This window comes from Leopardus geoffroyi, chromosome C1 (genome assembly GCF_018350155.1).
Source record: "Leopardus geoffroyi isolate Oge1 chromosome C1, O.geoffroyi_Oge1_pat1.0, whole genome shotgun sequence".
Taxonomy (NCBI): Eukaryota; Metazoa; Chordata; class Mammalia; order Carnivora; family Felidae; genus Leopardus; species Leopardus geoffroyi.
In genome coordinates, this window is record NC_059328.1 from 133,976,807 (window position 1) to 133,999,452 (window position 22,646).

The 22,646-nt window shown below is 35.9% G+C and overlaps 1 long non-coding RNA gene across 3 annotated transcripts in view; it reads right to left on the bottom strand.

Moving 5' to 3' along the window:
* Positions 1 to 22,646, bottom strand: part of LOC123598877 — a 61,856-nt gene that overhangs the window by 23,366 nt on the left and 15,844 nt on the right. For 2 of the 3 annotated variants that reach the window (XR_006712837.1, XR_006712839.1), the window contains exon 2: positions 655 to 835. This is a non-coding gene — a long non-coding RNA (uncharacterized LOC123598877). Of the gene's footprint in view, positions 1 to 654; positions 836 to 19,533; positions 19,576 to 22,646 lie in introns of all 3 variants that reach the window. The other variant, XR_006712838.1, reaches the window with a different exon arrangement.

Sequence of the window (22,646 nt, forward strand, 5' to 3'; positions counted from 1 at the left end):
CTCAGAAGCTGAGACATAACAGCTACAGAATTCAGATACCTACCTCTTCAGTGAAATTTTGTCCTCAGAGACATGCCAGGTATTTCCTTCAAAATAAAAGATGCTTTCTTGCATCTTGTGTGCTCTAACACACAGCATATGGTAATAAGCCCCTTAGAGTTCTGGAGACAACATGTATTACACTTAAGAATACTTCTTCACCCCATCTACAGAATAACATGGAAGACTAGCTTTTTGTGGGGCCTGCAAGCAAGCATTTTTGTTACTTGTAGTGTGACCAGCTATCTCAGTGTTCCTGGCCTGGGACATGAGACTTTCAATGCTAAAACCAAGAAAGCCTTAGAGAAACCAATGTGGCTGGTCACCATAGTTGGAGTATAAAATCTGACAGACACTGTAGTGTTGGAGGCATCAGCAGTGGGAAAAATGTGGGATAAAGCTCATGGTAAGTCTGAGTGAAAGTATAAAATTTCAGACCCCTGGAAGTATGGGAAAAAGTGATGCCATTTCTGGTAGAGAATTATACCCCATCTGAGAAGCAGTTCTTGTTGTATGTGTTACTTATTATGATAGAGATAAAATGCTTGACTTTGGAGCATAAATTGACTGTGAATTTGGAACTTCCTATTATGAGTTGGATTCGATTAGACTCACCAAGTCAGAGGTGGACAGATTCAGAAGCAGAATATCCAGGCTTGGAACAAAACACAAACAGAGGACATGAATAAGCTGCATGAGTGGGAAGTCCACATCCTCATGTCACCCTTCATATTTGCAATAGCACCTTGCTCCAGCTTTCACTATGGCTTCCGTATGGGGGATCTTATAAGACTAACTGAAAAAGAAAAAAATCCCACTTTAGTTCATGAACAAGTTAGCTCAGTCACAGAATTTGGAGATTTTTATACCACATGTTAATGCTTACCACCATGGAAATGACAATGAAGAAACAAGACACCAAATGAGTTGGCCAGTTGACAACAGCCAACCTTCATCACCATGCACTCTAGAACTACAATGATGTAGTGCTCATGATGGGAATTGTTATGGTAGCAAAGATAAAAACTACATATAGGATCAAAAACACCGATACCCACTTACCAAGGTAATCTAGCGACTGCTGCCTTCGAACGTCTAATTTATCAGTGATAGAAATCAATGCCTAGTTGCCAATATGGCACTATTTCCTCATGGAGACAAACCATGCACTTGAAAGCAAATCAGCTGCATTAGGCCATTTTGATCCTGAAAAGGCCAATGGTTCATCATCATAGGTATATAGACTTATTATGAATATGGGTTTGCATTTCCTTCTAGAAAAGTGTGAGTTAACAACATTATTCAAATGCTTATGGGATACCATACAGGGGAACATCTGGCCTGGGGACATACTTCATAGCAATAGAGATGCTAGAGTAGGCTTATGACCATAGTATCCACTGGCTTTGTCACATGTCACACTCTCCAGAATAGATGGATAGGTAGAATGCAGAAGCAGTCTTCTAAAAACACAGTGAAAGCATAGAGTTAGAGCAAACACTTAAAAAGATGGGAGTGTACCATGGGGCATTTGACAACACTTGGGATATTTTATATCTAGAGACCAGTAGGTAAAAGAGTATTTCTAAGAATAATTGGGTTTTATTCAATAATTACTTTTTATAAGTTTATTTATTTATTTTGAGAGAGAGAGAGAGAGAGCACACACAAGCAGGGGAGGGGCAGAGAGAGAGGGACAGAGAGAACCCCCATAGAGCCCGACTTGGGGCTACAACCCACAAACCATGAGATCATGACCTTAGCCCAAACCAAGAGTCAGATATTTAACCAACTAAGCCACCCAGTCACTGCAATAATTACTTTTTACTCAATGAGGACATAGATATATGCGGAATGCAGGTGACGGACTTGGGTACTTCCTGGCCTTCCTTTGTTCCATCGCAACTGTGAATGGGCATATGTAACCACCTGGATTTGATAAGGATAGGACTACCAAGGGTTCAGCTTCTCAGAAATTAAGGTTTAGTCACTAGTGGGCCACCAAAGCAGCCAAGAAAATTCTGAGAGTGAGAGTTGTTTAGGATGGGTAGTGGAGAAGGGAGAGGACTCCTCTTGATGGCTCCAAGATAGGCTACTATGGTGGGAGCTATAGTTCATCTCCCCTTCTAAGTTTACTCTCAGGAAGAATAGGTCCCAGGGAACCACAGAGAAGTGCTCCTGGAACGTCTAGAGAAGTATACTGTGCAGTGTAAGCAGTGAACTGTGGTTGCTAAGAAAGTGCAAAACCCAGGGGCGCCTGGGTGGCGCAGTCGGTTAAGCATCCGACTTCAGCCAGGTCACGATCTCGTGGTCCGTGAGTTCGAGCCCCGCGTCAGGCTCTGGGCTGATGGCTCAGAGCCTGGAGCCTGTTTCCGATTCTGTGTCTCCCTCTCTCTCTGCCCCTCCCCCGTTCATGCTCTGTCTCTCTCTGTCCCAAAAATAAATAAACGTTGAAAAAAAAAAAAAGTGCAAAACCCATATTTCCTGCTGCGGGGATTCTAATTGACAGATGACCGCCATCTGTTGGTACCAGCATTTTTGTACCACAATCTTAATTCGCAGCAACTTTGGCCTGGTTAAAATTTCTTAGAACTTCACTATAGTCTTAAGATTCTACTTCTGCATATGCAGTCTTCTTTCCTCTCTCCTTTATAGGTGTCATGCCTGCATGACAGTCTACCACCTCTCCCTCCCTCCCTAGGCTCCCTTCTCTTTTTCCCTCACAGCTATTTCCACCACCACCACCCCTCCCCCACCATAAGTCTATTGCAGTCTAATCCTATTTTGACATCTGCTTCTTGGAGGATCTGCACTGGGGGTGAGTTCTTATATTTTGAAACCAGAAAAATCCTGATTCTCATATTTTCTCTATGTTCTACCTGAAAAACTAAGTTAAGTTCTATTTCATCATTCTGTATTCTCATTTTATGATGCACAGTTTCAGAATATAATTGACTTTGAACATGTTGCCTAAAAATCTCCTTAGCTGGATCTCTCATGTCATTAGTTACTTTGTCTATTTTCCATATTACTGCAGGTGCCAGTTTTGCTTAATTCCTCATCAGTATGTAACAAGGAATCTGTTTTCCTCCAGGTTCTAATAACAGCTTCCTTACTTAATTTTAAGCCTTCCCAACAGCCTCCTCAAGGCCTATTCAAGCGTCTCCATGACCCAGTTCCAAGGCTAACAACGTATGTTTTCAATGTTGGCTTTTGTGTTTTGTTTTATTTTATTTTATTATTATTTTTATTTATTTTTTTGAGAGAAAGAGAGTGCACACGCAAGTGAATAAGGGACAGAGAGGGAGAGAAAGAGAGAGAGAATCCCACAAGGGACACAGAGAGAGGGAGACAGAGATAATCTCAAAGCAGAGCTGAGCTCACTCGATATGATGAAGGACTCAAGCTCAACGGGAATGGGGCTGGAGCTCACCCAGTACGGGGCTCAAACTCACGAACCTATGAGACCATGACCTGAGCTGAAGTCTCATGCTTAACCGACTGAGCCACCCAGGTGCCCCTTGCTTTATATCCTCGATTTTTGAGTTTTGTTTTGCATTTCTTTTTTGTTTTATGACTTCACCCCCACTTCAAAGTACCACATTCCATTTCAATTAGTATTGCTGTATAAGAACCCATTTCAAAGTAAGGATATACAGCAAGTATTGTACTATGTTCATGCATTCACTCTTGCTTTTCCCTCATGTTCACAGTAAATCCAAACCCACTCAATATCAGAGTGCATAGACCTTACTGATCAATAGGAAAAGTGCCAACAAAAGAACCCCATTTATTAAAATGTCCATAGATGATATTTATCAACTGATGACTATTTTGAAAATGTGTAACATTAATGAAAGAAAATGCGTGATGTTAACAACCTAGGGAAAATTTTCAGACTTACAAAAGTATTCATTAACCCTTCCTACACTTAAGATTCTTCTTTCTATCACTTGCTACTACTTCCCTTTCAGTACTGAAAAGCAAATGTCTTTAAAACTGGTTCTCTACTATCCAGGGACATGTTTTTTTGTCTACTAATGATCATACAGTATTTTCTGTTATGTTAACTCAAATTCAAAGTTTTCAAACTTCCCTTGTCTCTGCCTTGAAATTTGATTCTTAGCTTCCTCTTAACACCAGTCCTCTGTTTTAGAAAGTTCAGCCTTCCCTATATGCCTTCATAATGCCTAAGTGAAATGGATGTTGTCTTTCTTCTCCATCACTCTAAATCTCATGTTTGCTATGACAAATGGTTAAAAACCTAACTTTTCCCAAAAGATTTTCCTAACTCACTTTCTCACACAGATCTTTCTCTTTGAATTTCTAAGTCTCCATGATACATATGAAAGAGTATGTTTTCTAATTACACATCCTGTTAGTAAATGAGAATAAAACACACATACCTATTAATTTTAATTTATTTAAAATCTATTTCTGGATTAATAAATTAATTTTGTTTTCTTGGGCATTTTTGTACATTTGATTTTTTTTCCTCTAATTCATGGTGTTGATCTTCCTCAGAAGAGGAAGTCATTGCTGGTCATTAGTTGTGTGCTTTAGTCTGGGGACAGAATTCTCCCATTTGTCTTCTGGGCTGCCTGATCTCCCTTGTGGGCTATGACATTCTATTTGGGTCCTTAGCTTATTGGTTGTGGTGAATTTCACTTGGATGCCTTTAAAAAATGTTGCACAAATTCAGTGCCTCTGAGCAGTCCTCTTTATTTTGGTCAAGGCTGTATGCTCATTGACCTGTTTCTATGTTTCTTTTCTTTTAATTTTTTTTTTTTTAGATTGGAGATGGCAAGCAGTGATTTACAATGTTTGAACCATCTGCCATTTTGATAGAGAAATTGTCCACTGTATATACTTTATTTTATCTTCCATATCACTGACAGGGATCATATTTGCATCATCTTGGCTTACACAGTAGCTAAAAGAGTATCTTAAATGTGGCAAATGTTCAATGAATGTTTTTTAGTATATGTGCTGCCGAAGAGAGCATTCAATGAATGTTTTTTGAATGATTTAATTAAACATCTTAGTTCTAATTCATGTTTAATTCTGACACTATCTTGGGAATATAGTTTTAACCTGAAATGAAACCACAGTATCCCTTTGGATGTAAAATATAAGAAAATATTCATAACCAGAGACAAATTTGGGAATTAGGTTTCACTTCAGAGAAAATTACAGTGTTAGATTCAATCTAAATTTCTATAGCATTTCAGCTTAGACTGGTTTTACTATTTTATGAAAAAAAAAGATTTATAAACCAACTAATTTTTTTAAGTATTGTCCTGGATGCTGAGTTTATAGAAATAAACAAAATTCAAAAAAAAAAAATCCTGTCATCAAGGAGTACATTTGTGTTAGAGCACAGAGATGTTTTCAAGGAGGCAAGTATGGCTGGAACAGTAGTGCCAGCATAATACCAGATGGTGAGGACAGAGAGATCATGAAGGAAAGATTTTGCAGAAACTTTTAGGCCATTGTGAAGATTTTGGATTTTAATCTGAGCTATATGGGGGGACCACAGGAAGGTTTTGATAGGGGAGTGGCATCATTTTATTTAAATTTTAGCAGAATCACCCTAGCTGCTACGTAGATGTCAGCCTGCTGAGTAGATATTATTCTGAAAGAGGTAAGAGTGGAAGCCTGAGATCCAGTTAGGGTGCCATTGTTGTTAAACAGGTAAGCAATGATGGGTGCTTGGTTTAGGAATAATAGTAATAAAAGAGGGAAGAAGTGGGCAGATTCTGGGCTATTAACTGAAACATGAAGGACCAAAGGAGAAATGAGTTGTGGAGAAAGATAAGTATGTATTTTTTTAAATGTCTCAGAAGTAATATGTTTTATTAACTGAAACCATAGGATAAAAAGTTCTTCCAACCACAAGAAGATATCTCTCTTCAATTTCAGGAGACATTTCAATTTCCAAGCTTTTCCTAGAATGGAATGATTGTTACAGGGACAAGTGCTTTGAATAATATTGTTCCCTAGTCCTTCTATGCAGTGTTCATCACCTTCATTTACTTTTTTACTGTCCTGTAGCAGTCATTCTCAAACTTTTTGATCTCAGGACACTTTTACCATCTCAGAAATTATTGAGGACTCTGGGTCCAGCAATGAGTCAGAAACCTCTTACAGTAATTTAAATAGTGGAAGTTCAATGTAAATAATTATTATCAAGCTTTTATACTAGATTAAATATAAAGATAGAGTTAGTTACCTGTCTATCTTTATATGTACTATATAAAGTCTAAGGGTACCTTGGGACTGAGAGAGAGTTCCCCAAAAAGAACAAACTTGAAAAGGGAATCCTGTCCCCAAGGTTGGGACTCAGACCTTGTTGAAGTTCTAAAAAACCAACTAGATAGTAGAATTTTGCTCAGTTGTCTGGAAGAGCTGTTCCAGAGTCACTGGACAAAGTGAAAGATCCCTCTGAGGAGCAGGTGAGCTGAAGCTAGTAGCCAGGCTTGTAGAGGAAGTCAGAGTATCACTGCCAGAACTGCCGAAACCAGGGGCTAGAGAGGCCTCCTCTTTACAAACCTAGTAGACTCTGTGCATTCCTGGGCTGTGTGCAATACAGGTAGAGTGATCTGCTCACTAAATAGCAGATTGATGGGACCTCTGGCATGTGCACGTGCAGAGCTAAAGCGAGGATGAAAAGAGTAGTGATCTGGGCTGGGCTGCAGATGTTGTGGTGTCTGGGGGTCCTGACTACACCACTGCTGCCTGACATTGAAAGCTACAGAAAGCATGTTCTCCAGAAATCTGGCAATGAAACTCCTCCACCTCTAGTGTCACTCCAGTGTTCTTATAAACCAACCTTAACTTCCCATTGACTGGCAAAGGAGAAATATTTACAAGGAATAACTCTATTATCATAGAGCAGAGTGGATTCAGAGCTGAGAGGCCATAAGTGATAACCGGCACAAAGTCCCAAAGGAACTTTTATTTATGTGGGTTAAATCTAGTATAAATTAAAGCTATAAAATTTTTAAAATATTTTAATAACTTACTGGGGCGCCTGGGTGGCGCAGTCGGTTGAGCGTCCGACTTCAGCCAGGTTACGATCTCGCGGTCCGTGAGTTCGAGCCCCGCGTCAGGCTCTGGGCTGATGGCTCAGAGCCTGGAGCCTGTTTCCGATTCTGTGTCTCCCTCTCTCTCTGCCCCTCCCCCGTTCATGCTCTGTCTCTCTCTGTCCCCAAAATAAATAAACGTTGAAAAAAAAATTAAAAAAAAATATGTTAATAACTTATTTAAGCTGGTGATACTAAATCCACTGCATGTCTACATGTAAACACTTTTTATGAAAAAAATATTTTAAAAATTAGAAGAGTGACAGTTTTACATTTTGCAAAGTTCTTTGATGTCTGCTTGAAAAGAAGACAATTGGATTCTTATATCTGCTTCATTCAATCTATTGCAGTATATTGTTTTGGTAGCAGTATTAAAAAAATCAAATTCACTCATAAAAATATATAGTTAGAAAATGGAAGAATATTTTTTGTTTGTTTTGTTTTGTTTAGAGAGAGAGAGACCATGAGCAGGAAAGAAGGGAAAAGTGAGAGAGAGAAAGAGAGAAAGAGACAGGGAGAGAATCCCACACAGGCTTCACACTCAGTGCAGAGCCCAATGCAGGGCTTAATTCTACAACCTTGGGATCATGACCTAAACTGAAATCAAGTGTCAGACACTCAACCAACTGAGCCACCCAGGTGCCCCCAAAAATGGAAGAATATTTTAATAGTCTTTTCGTATGATCATGGATAGTCTTCTTTGATATAACACCAAAAACTGATGAGATAGCTTCTTGAATGTTGATTACACTGCAAAGTCTGAAACCATACTGATTAAAATTTATACTGTATTGCACTAATATTCATTGATCAATATTGCAGTCTGAATGAATGTTACCAATGCATGATTTTATAACAATTTGTTGGTCATTTGGAAAATATAGTTCATTGATTTCTGAAAATCTATTAAATATTGACACATTTCATTACATAATATAAAAAAATCACATTCATTAATAGCAACTTTGATCTCATCAAAGCATATTTAAATATTATGAAGCTGACAAGCTCATAGTGACAGATAAAAGTTTTCCAAAATTTTAATATTCTCTTGAAAACTCAATTTTGTCTCCCTTGTCAGCATATACTATCAGTTAGTCACTTGTTTATTTTTGAGAAAATCTGACAAATGCCCAAGTCAAAATATCCATAGTTTATCAGTTTGTCATTCTTTTAAGGAAAAATGATGTTTCGTGAAGTTTTTAGCTCAGCTCACAGCCTAATCACACAAGGGCTTTCCTTTAGGTGGCCATCATATTCAGTATGCTGCAGAAGTACTTTATGCATACTTTCCATTTTGTCCCACAGCATATTAGAAATATGTACTCAAAAGCTGAGATTTAATAAAATATGTACTTTTTACAACTTCACTGAGGACATGTGTAACTGAAATTATCATTTAATACCTGCCAAGCTGTAGCAGTTACCACTACAATACTACTTGACTGCTAGTGTATACGTTGATTCCTGCTAAGGCAACAGCAATTTTGTCCACTGTTGCTTTTAACCATCATTTCTTCTTTTCTTCATCATTTCTTTTCTGTACTCTTGTAGATGTTTTTAGTGCATGTACCTTACTTGTCCTTGAGTTATGACCAGTTATGTTTCTATCTCTGCCATATTTCTAAGCTCCATGACGTCAGGATTTGTATTTGATTTTACTCAATATTTTACCCCAACCACCTCAGTGATTTCCATTTAATAGTAATCTAGTAAGTATTGTTTACATGGGTAAATTAACAGATTTTTTTCTCCTAAACTGGAGATAGTATATTTTATAATCCTGTTGATGATCATTCCCATCAAGTCCTTCTGTACTTAAGCTGTCTACAATGTCATGTTGTAATATACGTGTGCATTGTAATTTATATTTACCAATACATAGGAGTAATCGTTTGCCTCACAGGAATATATACACATGTGTGATTTTATTTTAATTATTAATTTACTTCTCTGTATATTTTATGATAATGGAGTTCCTTATGGACAAGGAATATGTCTTTTTTCTTTCATTTTGAAAGTATAGTGTGTAGTATCTTGTATGTATGAGTGATTCAAAAATTGATTGCTGATGAATAAATAGACATTTTTTGGATAAAAAGCTTATTCACACATAAAAAAGAAAGGCAATAAATGATGCTGGAATAACTAGGATATCACATGAAAAAAAAATAAATCTAGACACAAACCTTACGCACTTCACTAAAAATTAACTACAAATGTTTCACAAGCCTACATGCAAAAGCACAACTATAGAACTCCTAGAAGATCACATAGCAGAAAACATGGATGACCTTGCATTTGGTGATGACTTTTGACATATAACACTAAGGGCAAGATTCATGAAAGAAATGATTGATAAGTTGGACTCCATTAAAATTAAAAACTTCTCTGTAAAGGACATTTTCAAAAGATTGAAAAGACAAAAAACACAGAGAATGAAAAGACAAGCTGCAGATTGGGAGAAGATATTTACAAGACTTGTTTGCCAGAATATTGTTATTCAGAACACACAAAGAATTCTTAAAGCTCAACAGTGAGAAAACAAACAACATGGGCTAAACAAACAACATGTTATTAGAACATGGGCCAAAGGCTTTAACAGACACCTCACCAAAGAAGATGTACAACTGGCAAACAATCATATGAAAAGATCATTATCATTGGGAAATGCAAAGTAAAACAACAACGAGATACCACTATACACCTATTAAAATGTCCAAACTCTACAACACTAACAACACCAAATTCTGGTGAGGGTGTGGAGCAAAAGGAACTCTATTCATTGTTGAGGAGAATGCAAACTGGTATAGTCACTTTGGAAAACAGTTTTGCAGTTTCTTGTAAAACTAAACATACTCTTTCCATACATTGCACAATTATGTGTGCCTCGGCATATACCCCAAAGTGTTAAAAATTTATGTTCACACAAAAACCTGTTCACAAATGTTTATATCAGCCTTATTCATAACTGCCCAAATTTGGATGCAACCAAGATATAGTTCGGTAGGTGAATGGATAAATAAATTGAGGTACATCCAGACAATGGGCTGTTATTTAGCACACACATACACACAACGGCTATCAAGCCATGAAAATACATGGAGGATATGTAAGTGTACATAACTAAGTGACAGAAGCCAATTTGAGAAGTTTGTATACCAAATAATTTCAAGTATATGATATTTATATATGACATTCTGGAAAAGGCAAAGCTGTGGAGATGGTAAAAAAGATCAGTGGCTGCCAGAGGTTAAGGGAGAATGAAGGATGAATAGAGCAGAGAGGATTTTAGGACAGTAAATTACTCTTTATGAAACTATAATGGTGGATACATGTCATTATAAATTTGTCCAATTCCCTAGAATGTACAATACCAAGAGTGAATCTTACATTATAACAGTGTGTCAGTGTCAATGTAAGTTTGTCAGTTGGCTTGATTATACCATTCTGGGAAGAATGTTGATAATCAAGGAGGCTGTGCATGTATTGTGGCAAGTGGAATATAGAAAATCTCTGTACTTTCTGCACAATTGTTCTTTGAACCTAAAACTACTCTAAAAAATAAACTCTATTAAAATAAAAACAAAGAAGAAAGGAACTTTGCTTGTATGCTGGTGTCCACTGAATATAATCCATACTATATAGATTATAAAACATATTCACACAGAAAATTTTATTTTACCTTATTATAAACCAATTAAGTACAAAATACAGATATTATTAACTATTTCCTTCACTTGTCATAGCTCCACATTCATGCTGTTGTTAACCAGTCCTCCCAATACTGTTAAATGTTATCTTTTGGTAAAGCTTTGGCTGTATAATATATGCAGACAAATGGATGGATTGATAATTAGTTAAACATTTAGATAGCTTAATTACACTGTTAAAATTATTATAGGAACAATAGTCAACATGTATTGGCTATGTACAAAAATTGTTCCAAATGCTCAATATTGTCTCATTTATTTTTCTTAACAACCATGTAAAAAGGTTATATATCTATTTTCACATAAGGAAACTGAAGCATAGAAACATCAAGTAAATTTACAGAAAGCCTCACAGCCGTTAGAACCAGTGTTTGAGCCCATGTACTCATTCTATTATGCTCTTAAATACTCTAATGTCACCCTTTTAGCAAAAATAGTCATTAAATATTATGTTAAAAACATGTTATTTTGCTAAACATTCTAAATCAGACACTGTCTAACCTTTTAATGGTTTATAGCCCAAGATTCCCATTGTGCAAATGTAAAACTTGTAAGTGGAATTTGCATTGGCCCTAATCATTTGTTTTACATGATGGTATGAAATTAAATAATTATAATGATTTGAATTCCACTAACCCTGCTATTGTAATAGAATAACAACCTACAGGGTCCTCTTTTTACTTACCAGTATTTTCAGGAGTCCCCAAGGAATGCTCATTAAACCTATCTTCTCCCATCAGTTGTTGGCAATTGTGATGTTTCACTTTATGTGTCAACTTAGAGAGTGGTTTTGGATGAAATTAACATTTACGTTGGTGAACTTTGGGTAAAGTAGAATGCCTTCCATAGTGTAGGTAGGCCTTTTCAGTTGAGGGGCTGAATAGAACAAAAAGACTGATTTCCCCAAGAAGAGAAAATTCTCCAATAGGCTGCTTTGGATTTCATCTGCACCATCAGCTCTCCTAGGTCTTCAGTTTGCTTTCCCACGCTGCAGATTTTGCATTTCAGTCTCCATAATCGTGTGGGCCAATTCCTTACAATAAATTCTTTCCTTTTCTTATGTCTTTTCTTTTCTTTTCTTTTTTCTTTTCTTCTTTTCTTCTTTTCTTTCTTTTCTTTTTTTTCTTTTCTTTTCTTCTCTAGAGAACCCGGACTAATATACCAGGCCCCACAATCAATGACCTAGCCTGTCATGGTGCCCTACTTATATGTGGCAATTTGTCACAAACAGAAAAAAAAAAGGCCTCTTGCTCTTTTGCAGTATTCTGCTAGAAAGCTCCTAAATCAGAGCTGCTTATAAACCAGTGTTTTATACAGTTTTTCTGTACACTTTTTCTTTTATAGTCTTTTTTCTCCTTGGTATCTATGAGATTGGACTGAAAGTACTCATCATGGTGTAATCAGAATCACAATTCCCCTTCTACAATGACTCTAGTTTAAACACTTAACTCTCATGCACAGCTATTCCTTCTCTTGGGATGAATTATCTCCTCCTGTTACTGTCAGGTTGGTCTGTTACACTATTTTTCTATGACATGCTTCAGACATTTCTGTTCCCCAGTAGAGTTCTTTCCTAAGGTTCACCTCAGATGTCATGCAAAAGAAATTTTCTTATGGAATTCCTCACCAGGATTCTAAGAATGCCCAAATATGTCTGAATCTCAACAAAGATAACATTACCCAACAAAGTTAACATTTCTGCAGTCTGCTATAATATGCTGCAGAAATATTCCTTACTCTTGTTCTAATTCCAAGGAATTCATATTCTTTGGGAAAATTAACCCTCATGCATCCTACTTCATTTTTTGACTTGACCAGAGGTTCAAAAAGCACGAAACGCTAGAAGTTCCACTAACTTCACATATGGACATGGAAAGCTCTAATTTTACCCAAATCATATTTGTGTAAGAAGAGTTTTATGAATGAAAGATAAGGAAAAATTCTGTTCTTCTATAAGGGAGTGATTTGATATACATGTACAATGTGTCAGCTGACCAGTAAGCACATATTTATGAGGGCAGTGGGGTAGAATGTGATATTTGAACTGTACCCCCCAAAATCTGTCATATATTAATATTAATATTAATTAATAGAATTATACTTATATTAATTATATAATTAATTTTATAATATGTAATTAATTATATACAAATAATTATAATTAATATTAATAATATCTGTCATACATTAATCATCACTGCAAAGATGAGATTAGGGAGAAAAAAGCAAGAATAGAAGAATATACATTCTAAAAAGAAGTTCTGGGGGCGCCTGGGTGGCGCAGTTGGTTAAGCGTCCGACTTCAGCCAGGTCACTATCTTGCGGTCCAGGAGTTCGAGCCCCGCGTCAGGCTCTGGGCTGATGGCTCGGAGCCTGGAGCCTGTTTCCGATTCTGTGTCTCCCTCTCTCTCTGCCCCTCCCCCGTTCATGCTCTGTCTCTCTCTGTCCCAAAAATTAATAAACGTTGAAAAAAATTAAAAAATAAATAAATAAAAAGAAGTTCTGTTTAATTTTTTGAGACAGTGAACAATGACAGCTAATTAGGGTTTAATGTTTAACTAGGTAAGGTCACAACTGAATTTTTGGTTTTCCTCCTATTATTAAGTCTTCTATAAAAAGGTGGAATTTTAGAACCTATTTGAAGATCAGAGAAGAAAATGAACTTAGAACTCCGGGGGATAAAAGAAGATTCTCCAGACATTAAGATAACTTCACTACTACCCACTCATTATCTGTCTTATAACAATAGCCACCTAGTCAATGATTCATCCAAACCAAATGTGCAAAGTGTGCAACAAACTCTGAATAAGTCAAAAGACTTATACTCCATTTGCTGGTATTAAGGTCAAGGTGTTAAAGTTGAGGAAATAGAAAATAAAAGTTGATGGAGAATTCACTGCAGTTGTTAGCTCTAAGGGGTTTCCAAGTCAGCCAACCTCAGGCATCTGTTGTTCAAACAAATGTATCTCTATTATGCCCCCAGAACTATGTCTACTGGCCAGAAGGATGCCCTGTAGGTGATATCAGGAGGTAGCAATGATGCAGGTCTGATTTGAGCTAAGATACATTTCTACCACATTAATATTGGATGTGTCAGTATTTAACTGATACTACAAAGGACAAGTTTTCCTGTTACTGAATTCTCTACTTATTTTAAAATCTCAAAGTATTATTGTTATAATTATAAGCACAAATTTTTAGCTGGGGAATCCATCCTTAAAAAAAAAAAAAAAAAAAAAAGGCTGTTAATGATTCTGTATGCTAAAACTTCCACACCTAAAAGTTACAATGTAGTTAATGCCATTATGTTTTCTTAATAACAACTTAGGGATAATATTCTACATTTGAATATCTTCTTAGTGTTAGAGCTAATTTTGAACCAGGATATTTAATACACATTGATAGATTTTTAAGAACAGCATTTGAGTGTAGACTAACAAATAACTTTCTTTTATACTGTAATAGAAACTATTTACTGCCCCAATATGTTAAAATTTTCTTATTCTCTTTAGCTACATCAAGAGTACTCAAGTATGTCCCTTGCTAATACTAGAAAGCATTATTTTTCTTCTCCATATATATTTTCTTTATGTTTATTTATTTTTGAGGCGGGGGGCAGAGGAAGGAGGACAGAGGATCTGAAACAACTAATGACCTGAGCTGAAGTTGGACACTTAACTGACTGAGACACCCAGGCGCCCAATGTATTTTCTAGTCTTTCATGACTATAATGATGCTTCCATTGAAATGCTCAGTCTTAACTATGTATTAATCATACAGCAATACTAATCATTGGAAGGATTAACAAGTTTTAAATAGTGATGATGATTCTGCAAATGGGAAATAGTACCAAACATCCCATTTTGCCCAACATCACATTCCTCTTAGTGTTTATTTTTAGCTCCTTTGAAATAATGCTTTTGTGCTCTAGAGCAACACTATTGGTCACCTACCTAATATCCATTCTTCCTTAATTTTTCTTTGTTAATCTAACCACAGATTTACCTAAGACACCAGGTGGCTACCTGCTTTAGAAAAAGGGGCTCCTCCTTAAGACCTACCTAGAGGGTGAATCTTGATTACTGAATATCAGGGCAGTTCACTCCTTTCAAGCCTGATTTAAGAAGAATTTAAGAAGGATTTTGTTATATAATTTCAGACAAGGACTCCGTTGAGGAAATCTAGGAGCCTCTGAAAAAGATTTCATCCCTCTTAGAGAGGTTCACATCCTCTTTCTTCTTGACACATAGATGGTTATGTGAGGGTGGGATGCTAAAAGCTCATCAGTAACACCAAAAGGGGTCAAATCTAAGGACATTAGCTGACAGGAAGAGGATGCTTGTGCAGAAAGATTAGAGGAATTGGATGTTTGGTGATTTCATTTAGCCATCAATTTAATGAATTCTGGAACTTCCTCCCTTGGGATCTTGTTCCATGAGGTCATGTGTCCCTGTTGTCTAAGCAGTTTTGAGATGGGAGTAGTACTACTTGCAGCTGAAACAATTCTACTTGATTCATTGTAGCATTTAGGACCCACATATATTTATTATCTGCTTTCACTTTCTTCTAGGATCTTGAATTTTTGGAAGGAAATGTTAAATCCCTGCTCTCAGAAAGATCAAACATTTTCCCAGATAACCACTGGTGAGGTGTTACAGGACACATTCGGAAAGAATATGTACTGTTTCTTAGGTTTTAATCTGAAATCAGGAATTCCCATCCAACTTTGGTAACTATATAGTTAAGCAATATATTTTAAAACATAGAAGAGTGAATAATGTTGAAATAATTACATTTTAAATTTGGATATAATTTTAGAAGAGCTAAAATTATCTTTATATATACATATTATTATACATTCTCTATCTTATAAACACTTCAAACTAATCTATAATCTGTGTCAATATTATGCAAATGCTGAGATTTGTAACCTAGATGTCTCACTAAATTTTCAGAGAACAACTAGGAAACTGCAAAATTTCTTGTTAGAACAGATGGTCTTTTGATTAATGCTCTAGTGCATAATTCTACCTCTGTTGAGTCATTTTAACAAGAAAGTGTTTTAAGTGTTCCGCCAGTTGGCCGGTCAAATTAGCAACAGGCACCAGTTAAGGTGTAAACCAGAAGCATAAATCCACCTAGTGATGCATGAGCAAGTGAAAGTATCTCTGCAAGAGTGTTCTAATACAGAAGATAGTGAATTAAGATTTTCAGAAAACAGCATGGAAAAAGCTTCTCATTAGTCTAAATTACTAGCCAATGGCAATTATTATATGATACAGGTCTATGTTAAAACTAGTCATTTAAACATTTCAAATAAATCAGAAATAACCAAAGTAATCAAAGTCCTTTGGATTGTGTCTTTAAAATGTTCTGAGGGAAGAAATGAAATGCGTCAATACTGGATTTAAATCAACTCAAATAACTGGAGAAATGGTATTTTCAACTCACATATTGATAGCTCATTAGACTTAAAAATGTGCATTGGCATTATCCACACACAGCCTTCCATTAATAACCAAAAACTTTTGCATTTAAATAATTCTGATAAAAAAAACTTCAAATTTGAAATGTAGTTATGAATCTACTTATTTTTTCTTAGAAAATTTAAAAGCTCCAGGAATTTATCACTCAATTCCAATATAGTTCATTTCAGAGGTCTTTTTGTAAAAATGAAGACTTTTAGATTAAGCTTTTCCCAACTGCTGCTTCCAGTTTTAGCATATTACATAATTTTGCTTAAAAAGGTTTTTGAACTTTTAACTTTGTACTATGGGCTAAGTCATAAGTTATTATGTATTAGTACTCTTTTATATAAACTGGAAAGAAGTAAAGTCAGTGGATAGGTTTAGACTTCCCTGAGCATGTTGCAGGTTCCTCAGTCTGCTGGTGGATCTGCAGGATTCAAAGTAAAAGGGTACGTGCTCTATACCATTTCCCAGCTTTTAGGTTCATCTCCTCATTAGTTTCCTCCAGCATAATTACTTAATGATAATACAATTAATGAGGATTAGTAATGGTCCTCCATTATTGTGGTCTTCCAGAAGCCCTAGTCCCTTTAAGGAACTTATTCATATACACATATATTTTCCTAACTTTTAACTTATCTTAGCCTCCCAGTTGTACTTTGATATATTTATGAGTTGTTTACATGGGCAAAGTAAGTGTCAAGTGATATAGGATGGAGGCCATAATGTTTATATCTCACATGAGAATTAGTACAGAGCATGTTATATTGTGGTAACAATCACAAGGGTTCTATGGTTTAACAAAACAAAAGTTTATATCTCTCTTGTATGTAACCTGTTAGGGATTAGGGCAACTGTTTAGGACAAGTAGGGCCCCAGCATCTGAGACTGAACTGATCTATGACTTTATCATATCAGCATGAGTCCTTGTCTGCTGTTGCTTTAGGAGAGGAGAGAGCTTGAGAGTTGTCTGTTGGCTTTTCCAAGCTTTGTCTTGAAGTGGCACACATCCCTGCTGCCCAAAGTCTGCAGGCCAGGATGTGTTAGATGGTCAAGGGGAACAGGGATGTGGTGGTGCATATGTAGTATTTGGCAAGTGCAACTGTTGCTGCCATAGTGGTAATTTGAAAATATTCATCCTTCTTGATAACAACAGCAACAACAATGAAAATTCTGCTGACATTTCAGAAATGGGGGTGAATGAACAACAGTAGATTAAATTCCACACATGAGTGAAATCATATGGTACTTGTCTTTCCCTAATTGACTTATTTCACTTAGCATTATACCTTCTAACTCCATCCATGTTGTTGCAAATGGCAAGATTTCATTCTTTTTTATGGGTGAGGAACATTCCATTCTTTATCCGTTTACCCATTGACGGACACTCAGGCTGCTTCCATTCTTGGCAATTGTAAATAATGCTGCAGTAAACATAAGGGTGCATATATCTTTTTGAATTAGTATTTCCATTTTTGGGGGGGAAACATCCATTAATGGAATTGCTGGATCATATGGTAATTCTATTTGTAATTTTTTGAGAACCTCTATGCTCTTTTCCACTGGCTGCACCAGTTTGCGTTCCCACCAACAAGTATTCCTTCTTCTCCACACCCTTGCCAACACTTGGTTTCTTGTATTTTTTATTTTAGCCATTCTGAAAGATGTAGGGTGATATCTCATTAGGGTTTTGATTTGTATTTCCCTGATGATTAGTGATGTTGAGCATTTCTTCATGTGTCTTTTGGCCATCTGTATATCTTCTCAGATTCAACAGTTTTTGACAGGTATCTGTCATTCATTACTGATGCCACAATTATAAATCCCTAGATATGGTAATTATCCAGGATAAACTACTGATGACAAAAAGAAGAGAAACAGAATGGGAGAGACACTGTTCTAGTTCATATAATCTTACATTATATGATGTAATATTCACAAAAACTGTACTGACAAATTAGTTAATGGGCTCAGAGAAGTTCAGTAACTTTCCAAAGTCAATGTTAAAACAGGGATTTGATCTCATGTCTACCTGATTCTAAATGTTGTGTATTACCTCAATCCCATAATGATTTCCCAAAAGAATATTTAGTACTCTAGCAAAGAAAAACATCTTCATGAAAAACTACATGACCCTCCTTTCCTCTTTCCTTGACATACTATTTACTTTCATATATGATAGGGATTTCATTCACTCTTGCCAGCAAGAAGCCCACCAGTTGACAGGCTTCGTTAAATATGGTTTCGATGCATAAGAATTACTGTTTAAATATTTCCCCTAGACTTGGTCTCTGCATTTTTCTTCTTTAAGTTGGAAAAAGTTGGGCAGGCTAGGTAGACATGTTTTGGGGAAATAATAGGGTTTGTGAGAATGGATATCACTTTTATATGTATATCAAAATGTTTTAAAACAATGACTGTTCTAGGATTAAAAAGGGAAGGGTCATCCTGCTGAATCTAGTTACATCATAGTCCCCTTTCCATTCCAGAAGACTATCTATGGAAATTTCTTTCTTTGTTTTTAAACTGGAGGTCAAGACATTTTTGACAAAAAAGAGTTTTCAAATTTTTACTAATTTGTTCAGTAAATATATATTTATTGAATAAATTTTTATTGAATTTTTAAATACTAGGTACCATAGGCATTGTGTACAATTAAACTGTATTTACTGCTTCCTTTCAATTTTCAGTCAAAAAGAGGGGGCAACATGGAAATTGTATGAGGGCAGAGAAAAGAGTAGTCATCCCCTCTCCATCACTGCAAACATAACAAGATGAACAGATTCCAATGTTGTAATAGAATTTTCAATTTAAGGACATGGGGACAAAAGCACTCTCAAAAATTTTAATGTAACAGAGTCTTGGCTTTCATTCAGCTCCTCAAGTCTTGGATCATCCTCTGGGCCAGAGCAATAAGCCAAGTACTTTTCTATTTATTATCCACATTGTTGGTGACAAGTTTGTATGTCAGTCTTTTACATTTGTTGTTTCATTTAAGCAGCATGTTTTTCCAGCCAATAAATTTTGTTACCGATTTTGGAATTTAGGGGTGAAGCAGAGACGAATTTTTAAGTGGATCTTTGTGCTGAAATGGGAAGTGGCTTTTGGCATGTGCTTGACCTACATTGTAGAGATTACTTAAAATTTGATGCAGGTGATCTGATCAGGAAGTCACAGTCTTAAATAATTCAAAGTTCTAACCAACCACTGGGATGTGTTCACACTTACATGTCCACTGATGTCATCAGGTACAGGTTCAATATTTTGAACCTAGGATAGAGAAGCAGGCAGAAGGTGGTTTAAATTAAGGAAGAAGGAACAACATCACCAAGATGGTGACATAGGTTGTTTCTGACTTCTATCTCATTCAGAATAAGAATAAGTAACAACTATTCACAAATAAGATACCACTGAGAGATCCTAGAACACAAAAGTGAGGCTGAAGTAACCCTCTCCCCTGCACCAAAAAGGCCACAAAAAAAAACCCCACAAAAAACCCAAAAAAGAAACAAACCAAAAAACATTAAAAGGGTAAGAGAAGAGGCTACACATTGACCACATTTTCCCTCCCCCAGGCTAGCATGACGTCATGTGGAGAGGTCTCCCCTCTGCCTCCAATATCCAGTGGGAAAAGAAGACCCAGGGAGTACAACCAGTACCTCAGAATTGGAGTTGCCTGTGGGCACCCCTAACCTGATCTTGCACTATGGAGATTACAGAGGAATCTGGGGCTCAACCACCCAGAGTCTGACTGTAAAAGAGAAGAGGGAAGGATCTGGCAACAACCAGCACATGGATATTGGCATACTGAGTTCATACCTGCAGTGCCCAAGTAATTACCCAACCAGGAGATTTGTTCATCTACAGAGCTAAGATGGGGCACACTATGACTAGAGAGCTTGTCAGAGCATAGATCTGCCTCATTTGGATGATCAAGTGAAGAGCTTTAGTGGCTCTAGAGCCCTGCTTGCCCACCTTCAGCCAAGGAGCTGAATCACAACCCAACCCACTGTTGAAAGCATTTTCTAACCCAACTGATCAGAAGGGCTGGTGACAACTCCTGGAAACAGTGCAGCCCAGAAACAATTGAGCTGAGAGGAGGATGGGCAGAATTGATTGTCCCCAGAACAAGGCCAATACCAGATATGAAGCATTACCATGCTCTACACCGGCAGGGGACTAATTTATAGCCAAGGCTCAAGGTAGTTCCTGCCCCATCCAATTGGGAAAATTAAGATATTTTATGTGAGGTTCATGGTAACCAAAAGTGAAATTCCTATAGTAATTAGACAAAAAAAAAAAAAAAAGAAAGAAAGAAAAAGAAAAAGAAAAAAGAAAAAAGAAAAAAAGACATGATAAATAAGTCAAAGCATATTGATGCTATAATACATCAAAACACACGTAAAAGACAAAAGGATAAGAAACAAGGAAGAATGGATCTACAAAATAACTAGAAAACAACAAAATGACAATAGTAAGTCCTTAACCTATCAATAATCACTTTAAATGTAAATAAATTAAATTCCCCAATTAAAAGACAAAGAACGGCTGAACGGATTAAACACACACACACACACACACACACACACACACACACAAGATCCAAAAACATGTTGCCCATAAAAGAATCACTTTAGCCTGAACGACGCACAGATTGACAGTGAAGCAATGTAAAAAGACATTTAAAGCAAATTGTGATGAAATAAAAGGGTGTGTGTGTAACTATACTTATATCAAACAAAATAGATTTCAGACTGAAATTATAAAAAGAGATAAAGAAGGTCATTATATAACAATAAAAGTGTCAATACATAAAGAAGATATAACAACTGTAAATATTTATGCACCCAATATTGTAGCACCTAAATATATAATGCAAAATATAAAAGAGCTAAAGGGAGAAATAGTATTAATACCATAATAATTGGGGACTTTAATACCTTACTCTCAATAATTAATAGATTATATACAGAGAAAGTTTCAGTGGATTTGAACAACACTGTAGACCAGATGGGCTTTACATACATATACAGAACACTGTATTCAACAATAGCAGAATACACATTCCTCTCAAGTACACATGTAACATTTTATAGGATAAACAATATCTTACACCATAAAATGAGTCTTAGCAAATTGAAATTGAAATCATGCCAAGTAGATTCTCTAGCCACAATGGCATGAAAATGGAAATCAATAATGAGGAAATCTGGAAAATTTTTGAACACATAAAATATTAAACAAGACTCTTCTGAACAACCAATAGATCAAAGAAGAAATTAAAGTGGAAATAAAAGTTCATTGAGACAACAATAATGTACCAGAACTTGTGGGATGCAACAAAAACAGTTCTAAAAGAGAGTTTTATAACAATAAATACCTACAGTAAGAAGCAAGAAAGATCTCAAGTTAACAACTCAACACTATACCTTAAAGAAAAAGAAAAAAGGAAATAAAATTTAGCACAGAAAATAAATAATAAAGATTACAGTATAAATAAATAAGAGAGGAGAAAAATAATAGAAAAGTTAGCCAAACTAAAAGTTGGCTCTTTGAAAAAATTTTAAAAAAAAGACTGAAAACCCTTAGCTAGACTAACTAAGAAAAAAAAAAAAAAAGAAGGGCCCAAATCAACAAAATTATAAATGAAAAAGACATAACTGATACAACAGAAATTAAAATGGCCATAAGAGGCTACTATGATCAACTATACACCAACAAATTGAACAACCTAGAAGAATGGAAAAACTCTTACAAACATAAACTTACCAACACTAAATCAGGAAGAAATAGAAAATCTGAATAGACCAACTACTAGTAACAATATTGAATCAGTAATCTAAAATCTCCAACGAAGAGAAGCTCAGGACTTAATGGCTTCACTGGTGAATTTTACCAAACTCTAAAGAATTAACACTGATCCTTCTCAAACTCTTCCAAAAAATCAAAGAGGAGGGCACACTTCCAGACTCATTGAAAATGCTCAATGAAAGATTAAAAGGTTTTCCTTTAAGATCAGGAACAGAACAAGAGTGCCCATTTTTACCACTCTTACTCAACATAGTAGTAGAAGTCCTAGGCAGAGCAATTGAGCAAGAAAACAAAATAAAAGGTATCAAAACTGGAAAGGAAAAAAAATTATGTCTATTTGCAGATGATATGATATTTTTATATATAGAAAATCCTAAAGACTCAACCAAAAACTCTTAGATCTAATTAATGAATTCAGTAAAGTTGAAGGATGCAATAGTAACATACAAAAATCAGTAACGTTTCAATACATTAACAATGAATTTTTTGAAAAGGAAATAAAGAAATCAATCACATTTCCAATAGCACCC